This window comes from Bufo gargarizans, chromosome 6 (genome assembly GCF_014858855.1).
Source record: "Bufo gargarizans isolate SCDJY-AF-19 chromosome 6, ASM1485885v1, whole genome shotgun sequence".
NCBI classification, from domain to species: domain Eukaryota; kingdom Metazoa; phylum Chordata; class Amphibia; order Anura; family Bufonidae; genus Bufo; species Bufo gargarizans.
The window spans coordinates 248,451,605-248,460,717 of NC_058085.1; positions in this window are offsets into that span (position 1 = coordinate 248,451,605).

Genomic DNA, 9,113 nt, shown 5'->3' on the forward strand with positions numbered 1-9,113 from the left:
AGGCCTTGTACTCAGGTGCAGGGCAATTTGTTCACCTATGGTAGTGGACACTTGGCACCCTGGGATTGGTCAGCAGGCATTTAAAAGGAGGTCTCTCAGGGTGATCAGTGCCCACTGTTATTTTCCCTCAACCAGGTATAGGTCACAACTCCTAGTGACTGAAGACTGCCAGGAACTTTGTCCTTACAGCGGACCCAAGATCTGGAGTGACTCGACTGCCAAGTGCACAGCATCATTCAGCACTGGTTGGGACTATTCCTGGAATCTCCTTGCCTGGTTTTTTGTTATTATTCCTTGTTACCAGCAAGTGTCCTGGACGTTTATGTTTCTGGTGAATAAACACCTTTTTGCTTTCATCACTGGTCTGTTTGTTGGTGCCTTGCATTACAGAACAGTGGGCCCAACTAACAGTTGCCATGGACAAGATCCAGCAGCAGCTGAATGAATTAACGGGAGCCGTTAACCTGCTGTTCCAACGACGCCCAAATATACCAGCAGCCGCTGCAGCGCAAATCCAAGAGCAACTGACAACTGTGATGGAGGAGGTTCAGCAGCTTATCCAGGGAGCCTCAGCACTACCCGTCACTATCGCAAGGCATCAAACAGAACCTAAGATCCCTCTGCCTGACCCCTTCACAGGAGAGCGACAGGAGTTCTTAAACTTCAGGGACTCCTGTCTCCTTTATTTCCAGTTACGACCGATGGCTTCTGGCACTCTCAGGCAGAGAATTGGGATTGTAATGTCACTGCTACGTGGAGACCCCCAACGTTGGGCATTTAACTTGCCTCAAGACCATACAGCTTTTTCGTCAGTGGATGCCTTCTTCGAGGCTATGGCTGTGATTTACGATGACCCGGATCGTACTCGCACCGCAGAGACCAATCTTGAGCATATTCAACAAGGCCGCCGCCCAGCTGAAGAATACGCTGCAGAATTCAGGCGATGGGCAGCTTTCACCACCTGGGGCGACGCAGCCCTACACCATCGCTTCCGTTTGGGACTTTCGCATGCGGTCCGGGATCTTCTTTTGGCCTTGCCTACCCCCTTCTCGTTGGAAATGGCTATCTCTCAGGCAATCGATGCCGACAGGCGAATCCGTGAGAGGCGAGTGGAACGGTCGTCTCGGTTTTCATCCTCTCGACCACATCCAGGGCCTCTAAAATCGGCCAAAGAGCCAATGGAGGTTGGATCCTCCCATCTCACACAGGCAGAACGAGCTCGTCGCCAACAGAAAGGCCTGTGCCTATTTTGCGGGAAGTCTGGACACCTCGTTAAAACCTGTCCCCTCCTGCCGGCGGGAAACGAATGAACCTAGGGGGCATAGAGGAGAACCCCCTAGGTGCTATTATCCCTCCTCCAAGCCGGGTGATGGTATCCATATCCTTACGGTGGCAAGACAAGGTCCATGGGTTGTCAGCACTAATCGATTCTGGGGCCGCTGGGAATTTTGTGGACTCAACCTTGGTTCGTCGACTTGGCATCCCGTTGAGCCAGCCGAAAACCACCATGTCAGTGACCGCGATTGATGGTTCCCCTCTTCAAGATGGTCGTGCAGTGTGGATGACTCCGGGAATACAGGTAACGGTGGGGGCTGATCATCGGGAGACCTTAAGCCTTTTTGTCCTTGACATGCCATCCACTCCCGTGATTTTGGGTCTCCCTTGGTTAAGGCTCCATAATCCAGTAGTGGACTGGCGCTCGGGTCTTATCTGTCAGTGGAGTATGGAATGCCTTACTAAGTGCATTCGTCCCGACCTGTCACTAGCCTCCATGGAAGTATTAAGTACTTTACCACAGCAGTATCATAATTTCCGAGATGTGTTCAGTCCTCAGGGGGCTGATGTATTACCTCCCCATAGGTCATATGATTGTCCTATAGACCTGTTGCCAGGCACCATGCCACCACGAGGGCATCTTTATAATCTCACTGGGCCTGAGGTTCAGGCTCAGCGGGAGTATATTAAAGAGAACCTTGAGAAGAATTTCATTCGTCCATCCACTTCCCCTGCTGGAGCTGGATTCTTCTTTGTGGAGAAGAAGGATGGAGGCTTGAGACCTTGCATCGATTATCGTGCCCTTAATCGGATTACGGTGAAGAATCGGTATCCACTGCCTCTGATTGATGATCTGTTTTCTCAGGTGGCAGGGGCCCGAGTCTTCACCAAACTCGATTTAAGGGGTGCTTATAATTTAGTTCGCATTAGAGAGGGTGACGAATGGAAGACCGCATTTAATACCAGAGACGGGCATTACGAGTATCTCGTGATGCCTTTCGGTCTCTGTAATGCTCCCGCGGTCTTCCAGGAGTTCATCAACGATGTTCTCAGAGATTTCTTGGATAGATGTGTTGTTGTCTATCTAGATGACATACTAATCTACTCCTCGGATCTGGTCTCTCATCGGAGACACGTGTGTCAGGTTTTCCAGAAGTTGAGGGAGAACCGCCTCTATGCCAAACTTGAGAAGTGTCTGTTTGAGGTGAAGGAGTTGCCTTTCCTGGGGTACATTATCTCAGAAAAGGGATTGGCTATGGACCCATCCAAACTTTCTGCTGTCTTGGATTGGCCTCAACCTAAGGATCTTAAGGGGTTGCAGCGTTTCTTAGGCTTTGCCAACTTCTACCGCAAGTTTATTAAGAATTTTTCTGCGATAGTAGTACCTCTCACCAACCTCACTAAGAAGGGAGCTAATCCTTCTAAGTGGACGAGAGAGGCAGTCAGAGCCTTTGAGACGCTGAAACAGGCCTTTTGCACGGCACCAATTCTTACTCATCCAGACACCTCCAGACCTTTTGTTCTCGAGGTCGATGCCTCAGAGGTCGGTGTAGGGGCAGTTCTCTCACAGTATTCTGGGGACCCTGAGAGGTTACATCCCTGTGCCTTCTTCTCTCGGAAGCTCTCTCCAGCCGAGTGTAATTATGATATCGGCAATAGAGAGCTTCTGGGAGTAAGATTGGCTTTTCAAGAGTGGAGACATTGGCTAGAGGGTGCAGAACATCCCATCACGGTTTACACTGACCACAAAAATTTGGAGTATCTAGAGAGTGCCAAAAGACTCAACTCCCGACAAGCCAGGTGGGCATTGTTTTTCACCCGCTTCAATTTCCACCTCACTTATAAACCAGGTTCCAAAAACGTGAAGGCAGATGCCCTGTCCCGCTGCTTCCCTGAGGCTGCTTCCGTCCTGGACTCTGAGCCAGAAACCATTCTCCCAACTAAATGTTTTCTTGCTGCCCTGGGGGCCGCAGAAGTAATGGAGGACTTGTCCTCTCTTCTTGAGCCCTCACAGGCAGAGAGTCCACCTGACAAACCCGAGGGTCGATGTTTCGTACCCATTAACCTTCGATTGGAGGTCATCCGACAGCTTCATGACTCAAAGTCTGCCGGGCATTTGGGTGTTAAAAAAACACTTGCCCTTGTTAAACGTCACGTGTGGTGGCCCAACATGTCCGTGGATGTTAAGGCCTATATCCAGGCATGTACTGTTTGCGCCAGATGTAAACCGTCTCGGTCTGCCCCTTCTGGGACTTTACTCCCACTGCCTATTCCCCAGGCTCCATGGACTCACATTTCCATGGATTTCATCACAGATTTGCCAAGGTCCTCTGGAAGTACGGTAATCTGGGTAGTGGTGGACCGTTTTAGTAAAATGGCCCATTTTATCCCACTCCCTGGATTGCCCTCGGCCAGAGAATTGGCAGATCTGTTCTTGAATCATGTCTTTCGATTACACGGAGCGCCGGATGACATTGTTTCAGACAGAGGAGTGCAATTCATCTCCTGCTTCTGGCGTTCTTTCTGCTCCCGATTGGGTATTAATTTGTCTTTTTCTTCTGGTTTTCACCCAGAGACCAACGGTCAGACGGAAAGGACTAACCAGACTCTGGAGCAATATCTCCGGTGCTTCGTGTCAGACTGCCAGGAGGAATGGGCAGCGTATCTACCCTTTGCGGAGGTGGCTTATAATAACTCTGAGCATGCTTCCACTAAGATGTCTCCGTTCAGGTGCGTGGGGGGCAGGGATCCAAGACTCTCTTCTTTGGCCGGACCCTCCACTGACTCACCGGTGGTGGATCAGTGGTTCAAGGATAGGCGTCCCATTTGGTTGTCGGCCCAGCGGAATCTCCGCAGTGCGGTGGCGCAACAGAAGAAATTTGCTGATCGTCATCGCACCGTAGAGCAAATGTTTAAGGTGGGAGATCAGGTGTGGGTCTCCACCCGGAACATTCCGCTGCGTCAGCCATCTTCCAAGTTGGGTCCTCGATTCATTGGCCCATACCCAGTGACACAAAAGATCAACCGAGTTACGTACAAGGTTGCTCTTCCACCGTCGATCCGAGGAGTGAACACCTTTCATGTTTCACTTCTCAAATCGGCAGCCGACTCCGCTCCCTTCATTCAGACCCCATCCCCGCTGGAGGTCCAAGGGGTACCGGAGTTCGAAGTGAACAGAATTTTGGACTCTCGTTTTGTCCAAAGGTCTCTTCAATACTTGGTGGACTGGAAGGGTTTTGGTCCAGAGGAGAGATGTTGGATGGAGTGGTGGCAGCCTTTCACCGGGATAATCCGGGGAAAGCTTGCTTGGAGTCTTCAGAGCCGCCTCCTCGAGGGGGGGGGGGGTAATGTAAGATCCTCACCTGTTTTGCACTCCAGGGGAACCAAGAGGGGTCCTCGTGGAGTTGCGGGACAGGTTATGCGTGTCTCTGATGCACCAGCGCTGACCCCTTTGCGAGCCAGTGCGGAGATGCGTTCGCGTGGACATCGGAGGGGAGGACCGTCGGAGTCCCGGGGACAGAGTGGCCAGGCGAGTGACAAGACGCCGCGGCCAGGGTTGTCTCCGGTGTCTCCTGCGACTTCCGTTTCCGCATCTGGGTCCACGCGCTCGCATACTCGCGCTGAGTCAATCATGCGTCCGTGCGTACGCACGAGGGCAGGTTCGCAAAGGGATACACGGTCGCGAGTACGCGCTTCTTATGCACTTCGTCGACCAGTGGCGCATATTATACTGACTCACAAGAGCAAAGTGGATTAGGGAGCCAGCCATGGGTTAATCAACTTGTGATTGCCTTAGGCCTTGTACTCAGGTGCAGTGCAATTTGTTCACCTATGGTAGTGGACACTTGGCACCCTGGGATTGGTCAGCAGGCATTTAAAAGGAGGTCTCTCAGGGTGATCAGTGCCCACTGTTATTTTCCCTCAACCAGGTATAGGTCACAACTCCTAGTGACTGAAGACTGCCAGGAACTTTGTCCTTACAGCGGACCCAAGATCTGGAGTGACTCGACTGCCAAGTGCACAGCATCATTCAGCACTGGTTGGGACTATTCCTGGAATCTCCTTGCCTGTTTTTTTGTTATTATTCCTTGTTACCAGCAAGTGTCCTGGACATTTATGTTTCTGGTGAATAAACACCTTTTTGCTTTCATCATTGGTCTGTTTGTTGGTGCCTTGCATTACACTTACCTTGTAGGAGACGCAGGTGCCCGCCAGCATACCGCCGCATCCGTCCTTTTTGCCAGGTGTCATCTGATGAGCTATAGCACGCGCACCTCTCCCTTTCTTATAGGAGTAGGCAGCTGGTTCCTGATTACCATCCCCACCCGGAGGCGGGACTATTTTGCATTTAAGGCAGCTTCACGCATCATGAAGTGCCCAAGCGTGGTTGTTGTACCTCTTGACTCCCGCTGAAGCATTCCACTGTGTCCGTTTATTGGATTTCCTGGATTCTGACCTCCGCTTCATTTGACTATGCATCTGCCTGCTGTCTGTTTATTGGACCACCTGGATTATAGACCTCTGCACTGCCTGACAACGAGACCGCTTATATCTGCACTGCCTGATTACGCATCTGTCCATCTCCTCCTGTAAGTCTGCCTGGATCCAGACCCTGTGCTGCCTCTGAGACTGCTTATATCTGCATGCTATATTGCTCTGAACTTTGTGTTGCCTGTATCTGTCAAGTGACTTTTGAATACTGTCTGCCAGTACTGTCTGCCTTTGTTGGACTCTGTTCACACTACTGCAGGTAGCTGCATTCAAGGTAACAGGTGCAGACACCAGGGTCCTGACTCTGAGAGTCAGCAATATTGGACTAATTCCAGTCCTCTATCAGCTGACACAGAGGATCCACATCCTCTGGTCGTAACATGTATATAATTCCACATGTGTTAATTCATAGATTTGATGCCTTCAGTGTGAATCTACAATTTCCATAATCATGAAAATAAAGAAAACTCTTTGAATGAGAAGGTGTGTCCAAACTTTTGGTCTGTACTGTATATTGCGGTTTAATTGGTCCATGATATGGGGTTCCTTACTCCCAGTATATCTCCCCTTGCCCTCTTTCAAAATGGCGGTACTGATATTTCCGGTTCCGCTGTATCCAGCACTCGCCGCCCTTACTTAAATGACGGTAGCTGCACTTCTGGTTCCGTAAGTGTGGGAAATTATGTGCCACAGTGTGTGTCTTGAATACACCGGATATTAGGGCAAGCGCGCACTTTTGGGTGTGCGAATACAGGTGATCCATATAACTGGGTTTAATGAGAATGGGAGGGGTTTTTCAGAGTATGGGTGGGTATTTAAGCTTGGTCTGGGTGCACATGTGACATGGCCCCTGGAAGAAGTGGTAAGGAGAAACGCGCATCGGGGTAACGGTGGTGGTCCTATCACACTGCGGCCTGTATTTATTTGAATTGCCTTAGTTGCTGTGGGTTATCTCCTTGACTTGTGGAGGATTTTGATATACCTGCCATCTAACTATTGTATGGGTTGTTTATATAGACAGGATTGACTTTTGTCGACCTGTGTTATTAGTGGTGATTATATGTAAGGTTCTACTTCATGATCTACCACCACATTTTGCCTGCTTGTTTGATGGCATGTATAATGGAGATGTGAAACTGCAGGGAGGGACTGATACTTATGTTGTATTTGTACTCATACGAATCTTCTGTTATTTTCATTTTTCTTGGATTATGTGACCTGCAGTGCGACTGGTCCGCTGCCCACTGCCACATTTGGGATCCATTTTTATGGATGATTAATATTATGTATTGTATTTTACAGATTTTTTTGAAATACATATGTTATTGGATATATAATAGTGGTGTGGTATTGTGGTGTTGTTGTTGATTAGGACCACACACTTGTTGAGCTATATTGTATATATTGTTTGGTGTAACTATTCCCGTAGTGTAATTATTTTAATGCCACTGCTATACTGAGCTGCACCAGAGATGCAACTGCTGGGACACACTAGAGCAGGGGTAGACAACCTCCTGCTGTTGTGAAACTACAACTCCCAGCATGCCAACTTGCTCTGCTCTTCCTAGAGTTCCTACAGTAGTCAATGGAGTTTGCTGGTAACTGTAGTTTCACAACAACCGGAAGTGCTGATGGTTGCTGGCCCCTGCGCTAGAGGCAGGCCTGGGGTTCACAATAAGGGTACTTTCACACTAGCGTTTTTCTTCCGTCACAGGGACTCTATATCGGAAAATAACTGATTAGGTATATCCCCATGCATTCTGAATGGAGAGTAATCCATTCAGGATGCATCAGGATGTCTTCAGTTCAGTCATTTTGACTGATCAGGCAAAAGAGAAAACCGTAGCATGCTACAATTTTATCTCCGGCGAAAAAAAAACTAAGACTTGCCTGAATGACGGATCCGGCATTTTTTCCTATAGGAATGTATTAGTGCCGGATCTGGCATTCAAAATACCGGAATGCCGGATCCGTCCTTCCAGTTTGCACATGCACAGACCTTTAAAAACGTAAAAAACAAATACCGGATCTGTTTTGCCTGATGACACCAGAAAAACGGATCTGGTATTGCAATGCATTTATCTGACTGATCAGGCATTTTTCAGACTGATCAGGATCCTGCCTGCCGGAATCAAACAACACAAGTGTGAAAGTAGCCTAAGTGATGGAAATAACTGACCAAATAACTGATGTGAACTTGGCTTATCTATCTCACATATTCCTCGTGCCTCCTACCACTCTATCTAGGTCAATTACAATAAAAGTTAATTGTCTTTTTAGTTGCTGTGTGGCAGACAATGATTGTGGTTTCAGCAGCAGGTTCCTCTCCAGATGTGTGTGGGCCAACGGTAGAGACAATTTCTACAAATAATTGCGGCAACCCTCCTTGAGTGCACATGCTGTAGATCTTGTCATGGGTAACATGTCATGTTTCTATCCCATACTGATTGTTGGAATAAGTGGTAAGTAGATTACTAGGGCTAATGCTTGACCTTCTCAGCGTATTACATGGAGTGGTGGAAGATTGATTGTACGAGTCTTGATATGAATGGATAATACTGTGATTAATCTGCTACAACTGAATTCTAAGGGTATGTCCACATGTGACTGAAATGCAGCAGCAAAAAAAGCATGGAAGGGTTTTATTTATTTTTTTATAGCTAATTTTGTTGCAGAAATGCTGATTTTACACAGATTTCACTGTTTGCATTGCAGAGAGTGAAATCTGCCACCTGAATTGACATGCTGCAGATTTCCACAGTTCTCACCAAATGGTGCATTTTTTTTATTTTTTTGCAGATTTTAGTGAGGAAATACTGCTGATTCAAGTCAGCAATCAATATTTTTCCTGCAAAGGGTGAAATCCACAATGCCGATAGGCAGATTTCCTCTACATGTATGGATAAAAATAGCTAAAAACTCACTTTGCTGGTGTGGTACAAGACTGCTGCATGAAAATCTACGATGGCTGAGCTTTTTCTATTCTCGTAATTGTGACTGAAAGAAGGATGGATGACAGTGAGATACCTGTACTGTGGAAACCATAGTGGAGTGCATTGTATATATAGATGAAAATTCAGTCTCTTCTCTTATAGGCTGTTGGTCATTACCTCTCCCCTCTTCTTTAACCTTGGTCTGGAGTCTTCAGGATGACAGCCAGAATCAGACCAGTATTTTTTGTTTGGTGCCAGGTGTATATAAAGTGGCTGGAACTGTACGGTTCTTAAATGGCAATCAAAGTCAATATGGAATTTTCCATGCATCAACACTGAATACAGCTATAGTAAGGCTATCCATCAACCGGCAGTACCTTCTTCAGTATGGAGTTACTAGACCTCATATGCTTG